General features: G+C 38.4%; 1 long non-coding RNA gene across 1 annotated transcript in view; it reads right to left on the bottom strand.

Moving 5' to 3' along the window:
• The window catches only part of LOC137233134 (uncharacterized), a 515,352-nt gene that overhangs the window by 354,325 nt on the left and 140,703 nt on the right, over positions 1–20,324 (bottom strand). The gene's annotated exons all lie outside the window — the stretch shown is intronic.

The raw sequence follows: 20,324 nt of genomic DNA, 5'->3' as shown, positions 1-20,324 counted from the left end.
GTTTAAAAATATGTCAAATGACCAGTCAAATCTGAAAAGGAATCAAATAGGATTTCTAAATAAAATAATCAAATGACTTTGAGAAATTATAATATTGATATATGAAGTTAAATAGTAACAAGGGTTTAGATCAACTGGAATTCTCACATATTGCTGATAGGAGGGTAAATGGGTAAAACCACTTCGGAAAACCTTTTGGCAGCATTCACTGAAGGTGAATGACATACACTCCACAGCAAATCGATTCTTCCAAGTATAAACTCAATAAAAATGCTCAACGTATTCTTACCCAAAGAACTATGCAGGAAACTGTATAGCAACTCTGTTCCTAATGGTTATAAATGTGTGTCTATTTATAAAAATTCACCTAGCTCTGCATTTAGGATTTGTGTATTTTTCTGAATGTATGTTGTGAATGAATAAAAATTTACACACATACACACACACACACACACACATACTGCTCACATAAGAAAAGTTCCCTAATGTCCAAAGAAAAGGATAACCCTGATAAATCAGAGCAAATGCCACTCTCACATGGATTTATTGCCCAAAATAGAAAAAAAAAAGTCAACAAACTAACCAAGTAAACTAGATAACTTTATCTAGCTGGAGGAATCAGGCTCCCCAACTTCAGACTATACTACAAGGCTACAGTAATCAAGACACTATGGTACTGGCACAAAAACAGAAATATAGATCAAATGGTAGAGGATAGAAAGCCCAGAGATAAACCCACGTACCTATGGTCACCTAATCTATGACAAGGAGGCAAGAATATACAATGGAGAAAAGACAGCCTCTTTGATAAATGGTGCTGTGAAAAGTGGACAGCTAAATGTAAAAGAATGAAGTGAGAACACTACATAACACCAGACACAAAAATAAACTCAAAACGGATTAAAGACCTAAATGTAAGACCAGACACTGTAAAACTCTTAGAGGAAAACATAGGAAAAACATTCTTTGACATAAATCACAGCAAGATCTTTTATGACCCACCTCCTAGAGTAATGAAAATAAAAACAAAAATAAGCAAATGGGACCTAATTAAACTTAAAAGCTTTTGCACAGCAAAGGAAACCATAAACAAGACGAAAAGACAACCCACAGAATCGGAGAAAATATTTGCAAATGAAGCAACAGACAATGATTAATCTCCAAAATATACAAACAGCTCATGCAGCTCAATATCACAAAAACAAACAACCCAATCCAAAAATGGGTGGAGGACTTAAATAGCCATTTTGCCAAAGAAGACATACAGATGGCCAAGAGGCACATGAAAAGATGCTCAGCATCACTAATCATTAGAGAAATGCAAATCAAAACTACAATGAGGTATCTATCACCTCACACCAGTGAGAATGGCCATCACCAAAAAATCTACAAACAATAAATGCTGGAGAGGGTGCGGAGAAAAGGGACCCTCTTGCACTGTTGGTGGGAATGTAAACTCATACAGTCACTGAGGAGAACAGTATGGAGGTTCCCTAAAAAAACTAAAAGTAGAATTACTATATGATCCAGCAATCCCACTACTGGGCATATACCCGGAGAAAACCATAATTCAAAAAGACACATGTACCCCAATGTTCATTGCAGCACTATTTACAATAGTCAGGACATGAAAGCAACCTAAATGTCCATCGACAGATGAGTGGATAAAGAAGATGTGGTACATATATATAATGGAATATTACTTAGCCATAAAAAGAAATGAATTAGGTCATTTGTAGAGATGTGCATGGACCTAGAGTCTGTCATACAGAGTGAAGTAAGTCAGAAAGAGAAAAACAAGTATCGTATATTAACACATATATGTGGAATCTAGAAAAATGGTACAGATGAACCTATTTGCAGGGCAGGAATAGAAACGCAGACATAGAAAACGGACGTGCGGACACAGAGGGGGAAGGGGAGGGTGGGATGAACTGGGAGATTAGGTTTGACATAAATACACTACCATGTGTAAAATAGCTAGTAGGAACCTGCTGTACAGCACAGGGAACTCAGCTCGGTGCTCTATGACTTAAGAGGGGTGGGATTGGGGGTGGGGGGTGGGAGGGAGGTCCAAGAGGGAGGAGATATATGTATACATATAGCTGATTCACTTCAGTGAAACTAACACAACATTGTAAAACAATTGTACTCTAATTAAAAAAAAACAATAAACTAGATATCTTTAAAAAATTAATTAATCAGAAGTTCCATCTAAAGAAATGAAAGATATGGTCCAAAGAGACAAAGAGATGGAAGTTATGAAGAAAGTTATGAGATATGTATATCTCATAACATACACACACACACACACACACACACACACACATACACACGAAATGCCAAAAGGGGTTAATGGAGAGCATGAGGGACAATATTTGAAGTTAGGCTAAGAATTTCCCAGAAGTGATGCAAGACCTGAACCTCAGAATCTGGAAGAAAATACTTTCCAAGGTTGCTCTATATAAGGAAATTCATACCAAAATGCATCATTGAAAAATTGCAGAACAGCAAAGATAAAAGTGAGATTCTAAAGGCAGCAAGAAGAGAAAGGGTTTTATGGGAAAAAAAATTACTTTTTAGGCTAGCAGCAACAATGGAAGCCAGAAGATCACAGAATGATGATTTCCAAAGAGAAAATCATTGTCAATCTAAAAATAGTTTAATTTGGGAGAGAATTATGGAGAATTAAAACATGTAAGTATTTTGTGTTGTCTAAAAAGATACAACATCACGGTACTGTTCTTTTCACCATGATCTGCTGCAAAAAAAGAGCGTGGCATACTCTTTGGTTGTTTGTGAGATTTAAACATGTAGTTAATAAAATTACTCTGTTAATGAAATGTGCTTGGTCACCTACAAAGGTCTAAATAGACGTGATCAGTCTAATCTAAAAGTTCTTTCACTTTCCTGGGTCCCAGCATTAGGCTGAATGTAGATGCTCAGGAAATACACAAACAGAGGGATGGATAAATGGATATTTATTGATAGATGGTTGGATAGATGGGGAGAGAGAGAGAGCCAGAGAGAGACAGAGAGACACACAGACAGACAGACAGACAGATATTTTGTGGACTAATCTGATCACCTGTATCTGGCCCTGACATTGAATACCTCTTTGGCAGAGTCTGATAGAATATCGAGTCCCAAATGCTAATTTTCTGAATTTTCAGCTCCCGGATCTGATTCGTGTTTCTTGGCCTAAAGGAAATGCAGGGAAACAGCTTTATGTGTCCATAATGGAGAGCATTTGTCTCTGTGAACACTCTTTGGGCGCCACTGTTATGTTTTGCAGTGAAATCAGCTGATGAAAGATCTCTGCCAGGGTGGAGGTCAAGGTCTTTCTCTGAGTGAAATGTGACATCAAATGTTGGGCCAGTTGTGAATATCTTTCTCCACAGCCCAGAACTTATTTATCTTCTCTGGACATGGACCAAAAAAAAAAATTGTACGGGGCACTTTAAAAAGTGTGTCACCGTTTCCTGAGAGAAATGATCTCCTCTCTAGGATCTGACTGAAAATCATGGGCAATTGAAAGTCTGGTTTATCCCTGTGGACTATTAGTCACCCTATAAAAGTTAATTTAAAACAAATTAATCCATAAATCTCTACATTGTCTGCAAATACTTACCACTATAAAAAACCTAATTTAAACCCTTTCCCCTCTATTCTAAATTAGGGTTGCACTGCATTTTAGAAAATGTCTTCCTGACTGGGAATAAATTACTTGTTATTTCCTCTCTTACTGATGACAGTGGAAGTTCTAAGGGTAGTATTAGGTCCAATATCACAGTCTCGTAGCTCTCAAAGAGAGGGAGAAAGAACACACAGTATTTTACAGAAGCCTTAATACATAAACATTACGTATTGGAGAAGTTTAATTTTAAATGCAGCTCCTTGGGCCATTCTTCCTGAAAGTCACTGAAGAGAGTTTCCTAGTTAACACTTAAGTCAAACTTAGAATGTGGAAGAAAATGAAATCAGAGAGGTAGATCTTTGATAGAGACAGAATTTTTACTTTTATCAGGATCATTCATACTGGAGTCTCAAACAAGAATAAACGAGTGGCCTTCACTTAACGAAAAGGCTGAGAATGGCAACTTGAACCATCAAATGGCTCAGATTTCTGCTGAAAACCAAAATGCAAACTTTATTTACTCTAGAGGAGCGCTTTAAGGTATTTGTGAAGCATAGGCAACGACCAGTTTAAAAAAGGTGTTTTTTTGTCTTTTCTAGGTTGATGACGGTATAACCAGAAACAGTCATTTAAACATAAATTTATAATCCCCCCTATCTTGAGGAGCAGGCTATTGAAAAGGGAGCACTGCTACCTCTGGTAGTTGGGAACTTTGAGAAATGCAATTTTTGCATAGAAGAATCCTGTTCCGTATGGTAAGTGATTTCTACCCCAAATATTTTAAAACATGGCCAGCTTCCAAGTCAGAGGAAGACTCAGGTGGTGAAAAAATCAATTAAATCCAAATGTCCCCAATTCCATTGTCTACAGCCAATGAAGATAAATAAGAGAGAATTTAGCACACTGAGACATTTCAGGGAAAGGTGTTCCGGGGCTGTCATTCCATAATCTAAAAAAAGGCACTTATCCAGCTGCTAATTATAAAGGTCCTCCACACCACTGTACTGGCATTAAATGGCACTGTTCCATTAACTGTAATTATTCCATTTGTAATAAATAAGCATTAACCATTTTCAAATGTACACTCACAAATCATCTTTTTTTTTTTTTTTTTTTTGCGGTACACGGGCCTCTCACAGCCGTGGCCTCTCCCATTGCGGAGCACAGGCTCCGGACGTGCAGGCTCAGCGGCCATGGCTCACGGGCCCAGCCGCTCCACGGCATGTAGGATCTTCCCGGACCGGGGCACGAACCCGTGTCGCCTGCATCGGCAGGCGGACTCTCAACCACCGCGCCACCAGGGAAGCCCCACAAATCATTTTTAAAGGATGAGTTCCATGCATTTAAAATCATTTATTTCAAAACAGCCTAGGCGACCAATCTATGTGAAGGCCTAAAATTCAAACTGGAAGAGCATTCAAAAAATTAAAATATATTCAGTAACAGACATTATTATAGCCTGCAAGACCTTAAAAAGAGAGACAGAGAGAAACCAAGTTAAGGAGAGAAATATTTAGATGTTCAACTAGGTGGATGTATTAATTCTTTAAAAGGCCAGAATTTCTTTAGAGAACTCAGCATCTGGAACCCGGAAGTGATTTGTATGAAAATAGACTTTCATGGTTGGAGGCCAGATGTATTCACATAACTACACAACTGTCTTTGACCTCTGGATAAGTGGGATGCAAGCTACCATTTGTAAATGCAGAGATACGGATGGCAAGGTTTGGATGTGGAGGAAAGAAGTGGTTAGAATAGGCTAAGACCTTCCCCACGACTGCTATTCGGAGATCGCTTTAAGAAAAGCAAGATTTACTGCATTCACCAATCCTTAGAAGTTTACCCACCTTACCTAAACTTACAACAAAACAATTAATTAGCAATACTATAAAAAGTCATGGAACCATACAGGCATGATGTGTGCACCTTTTCTTATGTATGCCGTACTGCAATGAAATTTACAAAGCAAAACAAAAAATGAATGAACAAATTAAGTTTCTGTAAAAAATATTGGTGTATCTCTATGTGGGTAAAAAAAAAAAAGGCTAATGTTGATGTAAAAGATGAACCCCAACAATAATTTTTCAAAGCAAATAAAAAATAATTGCTTACTTTGTGAACTTGGAGACTCAAAGTTCTGTTTGCTACCAGTCTTGAATGGAAAGGGGGTGCCTACACATTGGTGCAAGGGTTCTCAAACTTGTTCTGGGCATGGACTCCCTGAAAGTCTCAGTCCTTTCGATCACAGAGTAGAAACTATTCTTACATCTCAACTGATTTTACGAACATCAAATAATTTTACTAGAAAAAAATACAACGTGTTATATATACATAATATAAATTGCCAATCATGAAAAAAAACTTATCAACAACCATAAAAACACACACGATTAATCTGTTTGCTCTTGCAAGTGACTGCTTAGTACTGCTGCTGTCCAATAAAGCACTAACGTAGCTAGTTAAATTTAAATTAACTAAAATTAAACAAAATTAAAAATGCAGTTCCCCAGTTGCACTAGCCACATTTCGAGCTCTCAATAGACACACAGAGCTAGCGGCTACAATTGTGGACACAGAACGTTTGCATCACTAAAGAAAGTTCTACTGGACAGTACTTTCTAGAAGTACTTCCTAAAAGTCAGCTAGGAGAAGGACAGACCCAGACAGTTCACAGTTTTCTAACTAACCAAAGAAGCTGGTGAGTTGCCTTTATTCCTTAGGCTTTCTGCAACAAATACGCTTTTCAAATTTTAATTTTGTGGTCGGTACAGGCTCTAAAGTTAAAGTTTATATTCCTGAGAAATTAAATCAAAACTTCAAATCTGAAGTTGAAGGTCTTAGGGGCCCTTATGCACATTTTCTGTAAACATTGGGAAGAAGACCTGTGATTTTCTGATGACAAGAAACAGAACCTGTATAAATTTAAACTTAAACAGATTCTTTATCCCTCTTGCCTGGTGCTGTCGGTTCATTGTTCATTTTGCTTCTGCCCTCACCTAAATGTAAATATTTTCTGAATGCCTCTTCCCTACCTTTGCTATAAGGTTAATAGCTAGTATAGTACCTTGAATTTTCAAACATAGGACAACAAGATCGCTTTATTTTAAGTATTCTCATCAATTCAATTCAAAGGACTGGTGGCTTAAAGTTTTCTTTCCAACTCTAAACAGTTTTTGTCTTTGTTCGCTTAAAGTACTTTGTAACAATTTAGCCCCCTGAGACAGTCCTAAGACTCAGGATAGAATTTTTAACAGGAGCTGTTGACCTGGTTTTCCCCAATATGGTACCCAAATCTTGACTCATAGCTAAGTAGGGGCCACCCTGTCAAATATATACTATATATAAATTAATATATTAATACATATACATTATATATTATAGCATACATATAATGTACATATACATATCTAGATCTCATATATTATAAAATGATACTTCAAGAAATGTGTTTCCTTCCAAGTTTTTAGCTGAACCCACAATCATTCAGGAAATTGGCATAGAGTTTACTCCTCCAATTTATGGACTTTGAGGACTAAGTTATGCGCAGTGACTTTGACTGAGGTCTGTTTTACAGTCGCAGGAACTTGGGGAAGGCACCCAGCATTATCCAGGAAAATTGTCACTGGCTGGTCTGGTCTAGTTGCCTCTGTATGGACCAAGCTGTGCTGGGGCCATGTAGTCCTTTGGTCTGTCCTGGAAAGTCCTGTTCTCACCTCAAGGCCTTCATTAGAAGGTTCTACCCCTTCTTATAAACTTGTGCCAAATACGATATTTCTGTTCTGAGTATTTAATTGGCTGATTTCTTCAGGCGGCTTTGTTTCCTTAAATTAAAAAAAATATTGCCTCTTTCGATAGCTGTAGCTCTCTGTCTCTCTTATTCTTTCTTAAAATGTGATTTTATCTGATCCTTCGCAGTTAAACCAGAATCCCTAGGGGTAGAGGCCAGGCAAAAGCATTTTGGAAGAGTTCCCTGGGCAAGTCTAAGTCACATTCATAGGTGAGAAACTGTTCCAATCGGAGCGTCATTCATTTCACTCCCCAGTAAGTGGCTGCACATTCTGGTCCTGTCACTCATTTAGGATGTGATTTGGGCCAAGACAGTACTCAACCTTCCTGTGACTTACTGTCCTCATCTGTAAAATGGGAATGACAATAGTCTCCTGCAATTGTCAAGACACTTAAATAGATAAAGCTTGCATTCTCTCCAAGGAAATCTTATTTTTTCTCATCCACCTGTGTTCTTTGTAATAGGAAGGCACTTTCCAAACTTATTTTGAGTAACAGGCATGTTCCTACTTGGAGGTCAACATGGAAGTAGGTTCCTGATTGGGGAAGGCCATTATAAATGGCCCCATTCTTGTGCTACTCCCACTTGGAGAAACTCTACTCTGTGCAGTTCCTGTGCATTTCTCAATGCCCAGTCTTGCATTGGTTGCAAACTCAGTTCATTTTATAAATTCCTTATTAGCATTCAGGGAGGTTCCAGTCATTTAAGAAAACCACGGGAGAGAAAAGGTTTCACTTGAGACAATTGGATCCATTTGCTTAATTTGATTTGGTGAACTGCGAAAAGATGATTATTCCATTTTAGTGTCAGAGTACCTTCCTTCAGCCAAGGAGCCTGGTCTGAGTACCACTGAGGCAGTCAACATTTTCTGAGCCAGTTACTAACTATAGGATAACAGAGGTATAGTATACGTAAGAGAGGTAATATATAGTTCATGTTGGGGTCTCTAACATGCCTTGCAAATAGAAGACATTCAGTAAATACACAGGGAACTGCAATTGAGAGAAACAAGCAGGTGTTTTTATTTCAAATAATAGTCTGAAATTCTTGCTTTTTAAAACACTGGAATATATTAATTGTTTTCACCTTCCAATTATGATGTGCTTGAAATATTCTGGCTTCATGGTGTGTTACTTACGCCCAAACCAACGCATAAAGAGGATGACCTAAAGAGAGGACCAAACACAAAGGCTGCAGTTTTCCATGAGTAATCCACAAGTGTTGTCCAATATCTCAAGCATTTATAAAGTAAAATCTGAGTGCGGTGGCAGAGCCACTGATAAGACAGCCTTGACAGATAGATCAATTTGATTCCTGACAGTGTGAGGGGGGTCTGCTCATTTTTAGCATCATTATATGTAGCTCTGCAGGAGAAAAATGAGAATTACCCGGAATGTTTTCCCCAGCAGGTCCAGCCACAATCTCGCTAAATGACCATGAGCTGTGGGTTGAGGGTTTGTTTGAGGAATCATGAGATGAAGAAGAGATCTTCTATTTCAAAAACACTCTAGGAGCCAATTCTGGAACCATCAAAAGTTAAAAAAAAACAACTTCCCAAATCCTAGAAATATAATGGCCTCGACTCATTTTCCAAATAAAGTCAGAAGGGATGAGCCTTGGAAAATCGTGAAAGGCACAACATGTGTCCTCTTCACCTCTAACCTTTCTCTGCTCCCTCCCCCCACCTCTCAAAGACAACCCTCCTGGTGCCAGGAGCCTCTGATTTCTTGTCAATCATGTGTCAAGGCTCAGTGACTGGCACTCTCTGAATGAAACCTGTCACACTCAGGTGTTACCTTGAGCTCTCATTTGCATTTAAACCCCCTTTCTTTTTTCTGCGGAGTTGCCAGCATTTTTTTTCCTGAAAAGATTTTCAAGCAGAACACAAGAGAGATCTGGTATGGGGGCTAGGGTTTACGATCACCCCGTGTCTATTTTCTCAGGTGTGAAAGAAAAGCTCAGAGTACCTTTTATGTTTCATTTTGGGGAAAACCAGAGAAATCGAAGGATGGAAGGATGAAAGAAGGAAATGAAGGTAGGAAGGATGGAAAGAAGAAAGGGAAGGAGGAAGGGAAGGAGGGAGACGTTTGGGTTTGTATTCCTGAATTGAAGATTTCCTGTCTGATGTCCCTTTAAGGGTGATCTTGGGAGTCACATAGGGTAGGGGAATGGGTTCTCTTGGCAATGATTCCTCTAGAGCCTGAAGTCTCTCTGCCTTCCCCCTCAACACAAGTGATAGAGAACTGATAACTCTCCGGATTCCCACAATTTCAACACAATCAATCCGATTCCATTCCTTTGGCCCATGAGATGGACATATATGCATGTTGTTCTGTAACATTTTTGGTGCTTTCTTACACATATATACTTCAATGACTTAAAATAATCCTTGCATATTAATTTATTGTTCCAACCTCTGTTTCTAACAAAATAAGCAGTTTGAATCCCTTCCTAGCAACTTGGGTATCATCACAGAGCATGCTGTCATCAATTCCTTCAAGCTCATCCACTCAGCTGAGCGCTAGACAGGAAACTAACTTGAGACCAGGCAGGACCAGACTGAAATCGCACATGGAAAGGTAGGCTCTCACATATAATTCTCTAAAGGTGGATTATGAAGTGTCTGACCAGCCTTGCCTGTTTAGCAGGAAAGACTGATTAGCAATGTCTGCCTCGGACCCCGGGCGACTACAGGACACTTGCTTACCTCCTCTTGTCTAAGCTTCTTTAAATGGTCGTGACACTGTCCAATCAGTGCCCAGGCACTCTAGTCACACCTCACTCTCTCTCCCACTCACTTTGTTAAATCTTACTTGATCAGAGTTTGTCTGTTGTTCGTTAAGCGGCTGAGTTAACAGAGATGACATGCGAATGCTCTCAGCACAGCATCCCAAGACGTCAGCTTCCCAGAGACAACTAATTTTGTAAATGTGATCTAGCCTTCGGATAGGTCAAGAGGTCATGGAAAGTCCAAAGTAGTTATTACGGAACTGCAAGCGATCTCACACTTGTAGCTCTGTGATGGCATGCAAATCGCAAATGTTTCGTATCAAGATGATACTAATGATGATGATGAGGACGGCTAAATACTTAGCTTTAAACAACAGACTCACATAGCAAGTCAGCCAAGAAGGGCTGAGGGAACAGCGATTGCCAGCTCCCACCTCACTCTCACACCAGCATGGAGTGGCAGGTGGGGAGACTGGCACTACTGAAATTAATTCCCCCATGCCTTTTGGGGGGGTTGCCGCCAATCTCGTAAAGTTGAAGTCATCTAAGCGAGACGTTCTTACTGTGAATGTGTACTATTTTCCCAGCCACAACCATACCGGGAGAGCAACCCTGGCATGTTCTTTTAAGAGACAAGAATGGGACGCCATTGAGACGTCCTAGTGGCCTTGAGTCCCCCAACACATCCCCAGTCCTGGGTAGTTTTCCTAAAAATGCACTTTGCTAATTAGAAAGGGAGAAGTCTTCGTGTAGTAGAGAATACCTTAGTCAACAGAGGAGATAAAACCCAAGATTTGACCATAAAAAAGAATGAAATAATGCCATTGGCAGCAACATGGATGGATGGACCCAGAGATTAACATACGAAGTGAAGTCAGAAAGAGAAAGACAAATACCATATGATATCCCTTATATGTGGAATCTAGAAAAATGATACAAATGAACTTATCTACAAAACAGAAACACAGAAATAGAAAACAAACTTATGGTTACCAAAGGGGAAAGGGGTGGGGGGAGGGATAAACAGATACAAACTACTATATATAAAATAGATAAACAACAAGGACTGACTGTATAGCACAGGGAACTATATTCAATATCTTATAATAACCTATTTTGGAAAAGAATCTGAAAAAGAATAGATATGTACATATAACTGAATCACTCTGCTGTACACCTGAAATATTGTAAATCAACTATACTTCAATAAAAAAAACCCCACAAGCTTTGAAGTAAGACAGGTATGAGGTAGAATCCCAGCTCCACTACTTATCAGCTATGGCATTATGTGGCTGTTTAACTTCCCTGAGTTCTTTCTTCATCTGTAAAATGGGTATATAGTACCTACCTCATAGATAATAATACAAGGACGCATGGTATAGTAGATGTAAAGTGCTTTTTCTTTTTGCACATGGATTCCAAAAATGAGTGCACTCCAGTCATTTCAATGAGAGAAGCTGTTTTGGTATAAGAATAAAATTGGGCTATGGGGATGGTTGTGACGGGGAAAAAACAAGGCCATCAAAAGGAGAGGCATCCATAATTCACTCCACCCAATATCTGTCAGGCAGGAATCTATCTCAGTATTTCTAGATTTTCTAAGTTTTCAAGGCAATTTTTTTCCCAAGGGACAGAAAAACATACACTTTCATATGAAATTTCTCAGTAACACATATTTTAGAAACACTACCAGATCACCTGCCTAGGCTAGAGAGAACCTGTTCTAGAACATGATTTGGACCTCGTCTGGTCTCCTTCCACCTCTAGCCTAAAAATCATAAACAATCAATATATAAGTCATTACTATTATCATTAGTCTTGCCACTAGTAGAAAAACAGCCCAAATTGGAAATCTCTTAACATTTGCACAACAACTGTCTGGTCATATAGTGACGTTCATGTTGGAATCCTTGAAATTAACTGATGGCCCAAGGTCCTCTCTGTTCAGAGCTAACTATGAATTTATCAGTTAGTACCTTCAGTCAATAAGCTCCATGTTATCTAAACTTAAAGAAATGTGCCAAGCCCAAGTGGAAATTCAGTATCAGCCCATGAACATAATAACAAAATGCAACGCACATGCCAGCGTATCAAGAATGCATTCTACTTGGAAAGCAGGAGAAAAAATGAAAAGTGCCTGTTTCTATGTATAAAGCCTACCCTATAAGTGCTAAACGCAGTTTTACATTATAATAGTACATAAGCAAAGTGCTTATGATATATTTATAAACATTCACATAGAGAGGGATTTGGGGAAAAAGAAGCAGTTGTGTTTAGTCAGGATGAATTTTCATCCCATGAGAAGCTGAAGAGGCTTGTTAAGTGCTGAGAGGTACATTTAGAATTTATTTTGTCAAAGCTCTTCCCTTCTTTAGCTGTGTGACAAGAGGACAAGTGACTCAATCTCTCTGAGTCTCATCTGTTAAATGGGAAGAAATATTACGTTCTACCTCAGAGGCTGACTCTGAAAAATAAAAAAATTTAATGTAGAGGCCGACTCTGAAGAACAAAAAAATTTAATGTAAAGGTGCTTAGTACAATGCCCAGAACATAGTAAATGCTGACAAGATTCGCTATTAGGATGAAATGACTAAAGTTAAACTAGAGAAATTGGTATATAGATAGCTTGGCTTTTTTAAAGGGCTAACAGTTTTTATCACGGTATCTATCTGGGAGCAAATTACAAAAATAAAGACTTCGGGCGTTTTCTAATATTAACATCTATAAGGTAAGACTTAAATGCCTTTATCCAGGACGAATTGTTGGAGCAGAGATACTCTCGTGCAACATTTTCGTGTTATGAACAAGGAGCTTTTGCCTGGTAAACTCATGGGGTGAAATCTCATCCCTTGATCGTCATAGTGTGACAAAGAGCTATTGATTGAGAGCATATTGTCATTTAAATTACAATTAGGGATGGGTGAAAGGTGGTTATTCAACAATTCAAACCTTTCTTTTAATACTGTCAAGGACGACTTAACCTTCACCCAAACACACTTCTAAAACTTCTGAGTTTCAATATGTCTGCAATCAATGTGCTTTTCTTCAAGGATGAGAATCATGTCATTACTCTCAAACGCTGAAATTCGGTAGTTTTGAATCTGGTGGTAACAATCTTTCAGAAGGCTTTGCTCTCAGTCACAAAACACTTGTGTCTCGACACAAATCCAGTACTACATTTGCACCTTAATATGAAATTAAATCATTCAGCACATTTTCCTAGAGTAGCAAGTTAGAAAAGCATATGCATTTTCAAAAATCAAGTGCTGTGTGGGTGATGTATGCTTTAATTTAGAGTAGTTTAAATAAAAAACCATCCTTCTGAAGGCACAAATGGCTATGAACCTCATGTCTTTTATTACTGGCCAAACAATGTTCAATTCTCAAGGCATTAGGCAGTACGTATGTTAAACGAGACAATGGATAGAATGGAAAGGGTGAGTATGTGTGTGTCCGAGTATTTATGCTATATTACAACTTCCTTGCATTTTGCAATACGAATACACTTCTTACATAATTTGCTTTGATACTTCAAACACACAGACAGACAGACACACACACACGGAGAAACAGATGCACACACAGACCCATACACAGACACACACACAAACACGCTATGCCTGCACTGGCAGGATGCTGGACTCCATCTCACTATCTTGCCCCAGCCAAGTTCCCTGCAGCTTTCACAGGCATGCGGATAGCATGAAGACTGCAGCTTTGAGCTCCTACACTGCAGTACATTTAGAATTTATTGTGTCAAAGCATCTCTGTCCTCTCTTTCTCTTCTCTCTTCTTCTTTCTTCCCCTCTCTCTTTCTATGAGGTATGCACCTCTATCTGTTTCTCTAGAACGGCAGGCATTTACTAGCATGACATATAATTCCAGAGGTGCCTCTGGCAGCCTCTCATCCTCAGGGCAACCAATGTTCTGGCAGCAGTAAGTCAGTGAACAGTGCAAGGTCACCCAGTCCCACAGTCTTTCGCCCCGTTCTCTTGTATGGGGCTTGAGCTCTAAGGGACCCCTTCACTGGCTTGACATAATGAGATCATGGAAGACACTCTCCAGCCCAGGCGCCTAACAGGTAAGCCACAGCACTAACAAGAGAGTTGGTGGTTCCCAGGGCCGGTAGAAAACCTACTATAGCAGTTCTGACTCAGTGGGAAAACCTACTATAGCCGTCCATTCTCACTGTCATTAGATGCTTTCTTCTCACTCGTGAAGGAAACCTATTAAAAGAGCAATTTTTTTGTACTGCAATGGTTTGTTGGGGCATTTACTAAACCAATGGGTACATCCAATTTTACATTTTATTTAAAAACTCTGAGCAGAAAAATCACATGTGAATGCCACGTTCACAGAATATGTTAGGGAGAGAGAGAGAGAGAGAGAAAAAAAAATGTATCAAAGGTAACACTGCTCAAATTGCAACTTCTCGTATCAGAAAATGTAGAGCGACTCTTTGTCACCCTGAAAAACAGGAAAGGAGTATTGCTTGTCAATATAAATAGGCAGTTCATGTTATCAAAACTTTAAGGATTTCTACTCATCGTTAGTAAGGAAAAGTAATTGTCTCATCATGACCAAGTCATATTTACTAGTGCATTCTGTTTGGATGACGAAATGAAAACTTAAAGGCAAAATAGGTTTTGGGATTATTCAGGCAAGTATAATATCTAAATATTTAGAAAATGAAGACTTAGGAATTCAAGATATTGGGGGGAAGAAAGATGTTTTACTGCCGCCTTGTGGACAATTTAAAAGAACTGAGTATTTATTTAAACCAGTGAGTTAATTTATGAATCTTGGTCACTAACAGAACCAGACAAAAAATGAGTACAGGAGAGAGGTGGGACAGAATTAAAGATTAATTCACTGACTTTAGTCCAAAAGATATTTCCTTAAGCCCAAGGAGATTCATAAAGTCTTCAAGTGATCACCTCACTGTATTTCAAGGAATTCCTGACATCCACCAACAGGAGATGGGGAGAAAGCGAGGCGGACTTAAATATTGGTTAATAGCGTTTAATCAGAATAACATTGTCCTGCTTTTTTTTAAATCAAAGGAGTTCCATAGATACTGGAAGTAATTCTGCCACTCTGTTTCAAGAAAATTTACAAAATCTGTTAGTCACCATAGAATTAACTGCAGCACCAGAAAAGCAGTGATAAGAAAAACTGGACATATTCTAGGGCTCAGTCCAGCAATTTAGCTTACAATGTTTATTTAAACATAACATGAATTTATAAACTTGTTTTCTAGGGAGATTTATAGTGCTTTCAGATTTTGGCTGGATTGAAAAAGTTCAACTCGACTTCCTGCAAAGAACATGCTTGTGTAAACCACCTTCTTCTTAAATTTTGACATGAAAATTTTTCATTACATACATTTCAAATTACAAACAAATGTCCAGGTGGATGCTTAATTTAAATCTAGCTATCAATATCACAGAAACAGCATCTTGGAACTTTTAGCATTACAGCACCACAGAAATCCTTGTTGACAAAACATCAAATAATATATTGTAATTTCTAATCTCTCCTTGTTCATCTGTTAGATAAATATTTGAAACGTCTAACGAATCCATTAAGGAAAAAGGTATCTTAGCACTTTTGAGTAGTGACTCTAATTTTAAATTGAAAGAACAAATTAATACACTTTTAATTAAAAAGGTTTTTAAGCATGTCAAGTTATACAATAAATGATTTAAACTTTAGAACATGATGTGCAATGATTTTGGTTGCCACTATTGAGTCATCATATTTTTTTCACTGGAGAGGAGGGGGGAGAAGCTTCTTCAGTGAAACAAACTGAAAATCAAACAACAAGGTAATCTAAATTTTGCTAAATAATCCAAAATTTAAATTATTCATTTTTTTATTATTAAACAATCTTGATTTGTGTAAGGAGTGGATATAGGAAAATTACTTAAATAAAACAAATATAAACCTATATTCTCTACCAAACAACAGTCAACACTTCATAAGCTACAAAGCTAGTGTGGTAAGAGTCCTGAGTTTTTTCTTGGTATTGAGCATGGAAAAACTTATGTAAATATCATTTTCAAAATTTCTGTCCTATTTTTGCAGTAGTAGAGAAAGCTTTCAGACTGTTGATAAATATACTGATTCCTATTGTTAACATAAGGGTTCAGTTCTATCTAAATTATTTTACAAACATGTTCTTCCCTGTCATCAGTAGGATAGTAATCACTTATTTTTCAAGGTCACTGAGTGTTCATTATATGCTGTATATTTTGGCTGCATTCTTATTACAGCCTCATTACAACCTATAAATAGGTTATTATCTTCTTTTTTACAGATCAGAAAATGAAGCTTCAGAGAGGTTAAGAACACTAGCCATTGTCACACAGCCTTTCAGTGCTGCTTCTAGCAGCATCAATGACTTTGTGTACCTCTCTTCGTTCTCCACATATCTTTGGGGAATCAACCTCACCTGTTTTTTTCAGTAGGGGTTGGTAATGTCTTTTTTTTTTTTTTTTTTTTGCTCCGGCTTAAGACCAAAGACCATCCAACAGTGTTTAAGCAAGAATTGAACAAGTGCTAAATCTGTTTATTATTTACTGGTTAATTCATTTAATAAATATTTATTTCATGTCTTGTGCTGGGTATAGTGCTAGGAACAGGGCTACAATAATGCCACATCCAGAATGGTAACTGCATTTTTGGAGCTTACAATTTAGACATTAAGTTTGAGAAACAGAGAATGAGCAGGACCCAGTCCTTCACGATAGAGGGAAAAAAACAGTAGCTTTGGAATTATATGAAGTTCAAGCGGCTCTGCTATCTTCTGTTTCTGAGAAAGTTAGAAGCCGTCTGTCTTCCATCTTCATTTCCTCTTCTGTACAAACAGGTGTATCCAGTGGCTTAGCATAAAGCGTGTAATGTCCCTGGGCAAAAGCAGGTGTTCCATACATAGTGACAATTATTACAACAGGTCGGGGGGAGAAGGAGATGAGTAAACAACTCAGTGATCACGTGAAAAGTACCATCCTAATGATACTGACAACGTTTTCTGGTAACCCAGAGGGCCAGGTGCTAGAGAAGGTTGACAGAAATGTCACATCAGAAGTGATACTTGACTTGGGTCTCCAAGGATAAGAAGAAGCCTGCTGGGCACAGGGACTTTTATGTACAAAGACATAGATAGGTGAGTATTTCTATGGGATCAGAAAGTTAGCACTGGGAAAAGACTGCAGGCAGTTTTCAAAAGTCCTCAACTTCACAGTTTAAGGATTGTACTCTGGAAAGAATTTTGTAACATATTCCTCCTGTATCATTCAGGAATCTTTCACTGCAGGTATAAGTAAATGAAATTCAGGTGAGGTTAAATAAATAAGGCATTTCTCGGTTCAAATAACTAGAAATTCAAAAGTGAGACTGGCTTCAGGTGAGGTTTGATCCAGATGTCATCCTGCCCTGTTCTGCTGTTTTCTCAGCTCTTCTCGCTTCCATGTGGTGATGTCATCTTCAGGCGAGGTGCCACCCTTGGCAGCGATAATATCTGCAAGCAGTGAAGTCAGGTCTCCTGGGCCTAATAGCGTCACGTGCTCAGTCTCTTACCAAACACTCTGTCCTAGCAGGAAGATATGCTGATTGGTATGAGCATGCTCCAACGGCACGAGGACTCCCACCCAAAACACGTGGCCACAAATGAGGGAGGTAAAATATAGGAGCTGTGAGCCAAAGGGAAAAATGCAACCAACCAACATCTAATACTCTCTCCTTATATGATGGCGTCTCAGTTGGAGTTGATCCCTGCAAGGGCTGGCATCCAAGTCTCCTTAAAATGATTAAATTAAACAAAACCAAGAAGAAACAGAGTAAGTATATTTTCCTATTTTTACACAAGGAATATATCATTGACACATGTTGGAGACACAGCAATGAATGATATAGCTAAAAAGAATTCCAAAAAAAATTTACTCTCCAATTCATCAACGTGTATCCACAAAGGAAGGACTTAAGTCTGAATCAAGTACATTTCAAGGCTCTTAGAAGCACGTACTCCTAGAATTCCTCTTTAGTTTTTTCATGTTAATGTCTTCAGTTTTTTCATGTTAACAGAGGCCAGAATGAGTTTAAATCTGATGGCAACAAGAAAATTGAAATAAAACATTTATTGTATTTTTACTTTGTGTTTCCCAAAATGTTTCCCTTGCATAAGCTTCTAATATCTATAGCTGTAGATGTGTCATCATTACTTAGGTGGAATGTTTGCATTATTAGAACCACATTAGTCAGTAAGCAAAAACACATGCCCGGGAGTCTAGTTATGAGATTTGTTCATGTTTTCTTTGAGTTGAAACAAAAGAATAATGACCAGCAGCATACAGCAACTTAGCCTTGTCTCTATCCTATTAGGATCACAGTCCCAGGAGAGAGCTCTGGTTTTAAAAGCTATTTGCAAATGTAGAGCAACTTTTTTATTGTAATTTTTCACAAAGCAGTTTCAGAATAGAGCAGGGGGAAAGCCCAAAACGTCATGACTTGAGGACGTCCTTTTTTTTTTCTGAAATGATTCCTGAATGACCAGAATACCAAGGAAAATCATGATTTGTGCTTCTCATTTAGTACTGTAGGGGCATTTTTCCATTTGCAGCTTTTAGCTTGCGAGAATCGGCTTGGAACGTTCAGATGGTCCATGCACCTTGATTACTTGGAATTACAGTAATGTGCTGAAAGTCAGGCCCTAGTTCATTTTTATTCCTAAGACAGTAACGTGTATATTACCTTATCCTTAGTCCATAAATTAAGTTCACTGAAATATAACTTCATGAGGTCCCTCAATTCAATGGTGTTTCTGGGTATCTTACTAGAGAGAGTGCCTAAATTTCTGACACTTTGGTTGGGATATCCATTCATTTACTGCATGTTTATTGATTCCTACTATATGCTGGGCATTGTTTTAGGGCTCTGCAGATGTGCAAATCAATACAAGATCTATCCTCCTAGAAACTGTGTCGGGAGAAGGTCAAGGAATAATTAATTCCGAGTTTGAGGAACGTTTTTAAAAAGAAAGGAGAGACGAATTAGTAACGAGAGCTCTGAGGACACATGAAAAATGGATCTAATCTAGTCTATGGGGCAAGTGGTCAGAGATGCTGCTAAGGAAGTGACTTTTAAGTTGAGATCAGATGCAGACAACCGGATTAAGAAGATGTGATACACACACACACACACACACACACACACACACAGGAATATTACGCACCCATAAAAAGGAATGAAATTCTGCCATGTGCAGCAACATGGATGGACCTAGAGACTATAATGCTTAGTGACATAAGTCAGACAGAGAAAGACAAATACAGTATGATATCACTTTTATGTGGAATCTAAAAAATAATGCAAATGAATGCATATGCAACACAGAAACAGACTCACAGATATAGAAAACAAACTGTGCTTATCAAAGGGGAGATGGAAGTAGGGGAGGGATGACTTAGGGGTATGGGATTAACAGGTACAAGCTACTATGTATAAAACAGATTACTATTTTTATGTATATATATACACACACATGAAGGATATACTTTATAGCACAGGGAATTATAGCCATTATCTTGTAATAAATTATAATGGAATATAATCTGCAAAAATACTGAATTGCTATGCTGTACACCTGAAACTAACACAATACTGTAAATCAACTATACTGTAATTTAAAAAAAGATAGATGAGTATGAATTACCTGGGTCAAGTCTCTGACTTGAGAGAGAGCAGGGTTCAAGGCAGGATTCATAGACCAAAGCAGACCACCTGCAAGTATGTTCCTGCCAGCAGCGACCCTGATGTGGTAGGGTAAGACAGAACCTGGAGGGCCTTGAAATTAAGGCCAAGTGTTAGTACTTAATCTTACAGGCAATGGGAAGGCAATGTTAGATTCTAATCTGGGGGGCGACATGAGCAGATCTGAATTGTACATGGTCTGTCTGGCTGCTGTAGACGCAGTGGCTTTCAACACATGTAGACTACAAGTGGAGTATTTTCATTCTTGGTGTAAAACTCTATTTCTTTCTCCTTATTTGCTTCAAGTTGGCAATAAGGATTCCTGACTTCACGCCTTCCATCACCAGATCGACAACCAGCAGATTCACCCCGACCACTGATTTCAACCAAAACTTTATGGAGTTAGCAGTTTTGTGATTT

Source organism: Pseudorca crassidens, chromosome 10 (genome assembly GCF_039906515.1).
Source record: "Pseudorca crassidens isolate mPseCra1 chromosome 10, mPseCra1.hap1, whole genome shotgun sequence".
NCBI classification, from domain to species: Eukaryota; Metazoa; Chordata; class Mammalia; order Artiodactyla; family Delphinidae; genus Pseudorca; species Pseudorca crassidens.
Note: the sequence above shows the minus strand (reverse complement) of the source record. Positions and strands in the feature narration are given on the sequence as shown.